The following is a 641-nucleotide window of genomic DNA, read 5'->3' as shown; positions in this document are numbered from 1 at the left end:
TGCTTAATGATCGATGGCATGGACCAGAAAAAGACGTGTTTACCTCATATGCGGAGGCTTCCCAAAGACATCAATGATGAGGACCTTGTTCAAATGCACTTGGTGGTATGCTTGTCTTATAATAGGTTAGTTAGACCTCACGTCTTCATTACATACCCCAATGTTCACAAGGACCCTAACCTAACAGTTACAATGATTCACCATGTATTGATGTCTTGGGGCCAGTCGTTTCCCCCTGTTCTCTACATTTAATTGGACAATACTGCTAGAGATGTATATCAGATGGGAGGGATGGGAATGTTAAAGTGCTCGCCCAGTTAAACAATATAAGCTTCAATCACATTTTTTCTATAAAGAAAAATGATACAAGTGGTTCTACGCTGTCGTGGAGAAAACCGTCCTTAGGCGGAATCGGAGAATATCGAGAGAATCGGCGGTGTGCACCATGTGCACTCACCCTTGTAAAAACGTGTGAATAGTAGGAGTCAAGTCGGGATTTATCCCACATTGTAACGCATCCCTCTCCTTGTTCTATAAAAGGAAGGGAGCGCCCTTTGTGAAAGGGTTGCCCATTTTGCATTAGAGGGTATACCGTTAGATTTAGGGTTAGTTACATTCGCTCCTTCTTTTTCTTCTTCTTT

The sequence above is a fragment of the Azolla caroliniana genome, unplaced genomic scaffold, assembly GCF_043228905.1.
Source record: "Azolla caroliniana isolate FFs.n. ecotype wild unplaced genomic scaffold, voAzoCaro1.0.p SCAF_21, whole genome shotgun sequence".
Classification (NCBI taxonomy): Eukaryota; Viridiplantae; Streptophyta; class Polypodiopsida; order Salviniales; family Salviniaceae; genus Azolla; species Azolla caroliniana.
The sequence above is the reverse complement of the archived record's forward strand: the minus strand, read 5'-3'. Positions refer to the sequence as shown.